The 358-nt window shown below is 33.8% G+C and overlaps 1 long non-coding RNA gene across 1 annotated transcript; it reads right to left on the reverse strand.

Annotated features, from left to right (window-relative positions):
• Positions 1-14: 14 nt before the first annotated feature.
• LOC122146401 lies at positions 15-348 on the reverse strand. The gene is made up of 3 exons (XR_006160961.1): positions 279-348; positions 142-192; positions 15-59 (listed from the first exon to the last, which is right to left on the reverse strand). It is a non-coding gene; the product is annotated as an uncharacterized LOC122146401 (long non-coding RNA).
• Between the last annotated feature and the right edge of the window lie 10 nt (positions 349-358).

Genomic DNA, 358 nt, shown 5'->3' on the forward strand with positions numbered 1-358 from the left:
AGAGAAAAGCTCACCGAAGTAAAATTGAATGGAGTGTTCAGCACAGTGTAAAGGGCATACTGAAAAAGAGTAAAAATTAATTTCCAGAAAAAAAGAAAGAAAAAAAAATACTAGCATTAATAGCCTGTTTTAATAGCTTACCATGAGCATGAAAACTCCACAATCAATGCTGTTGGTCTGTTGAGGAAAGACCTTTAGGAAACAAATGTATTGGAGTTTGAAATAAAAACATACACAGAGGTGAAAATATGTACAGTAGTATTGTAGTTGTGTGTCACCCCAATATCCAATCCTGTGAGTTTGTACTTTACTTTTCTTTGAGGGCTTGAAAAAATCAGAAATACAGAATAGGGAACAG

The sequence above is a fragment of the Cyprinus carpio genome, chromosome A1 (assembly GCF_018340385.1).
Source record: "Cyprinus carpio isolate SPL01 chromosome A1, ASM1834038v1, whole genome shotgun sequence".
Taxonomy (NCBI): Eukaryota; Metazoa; Chordata; class Actinopteri; order Cypriniformes; family Cyprinidae; genus Cyprinus; species Cyprinus carpio.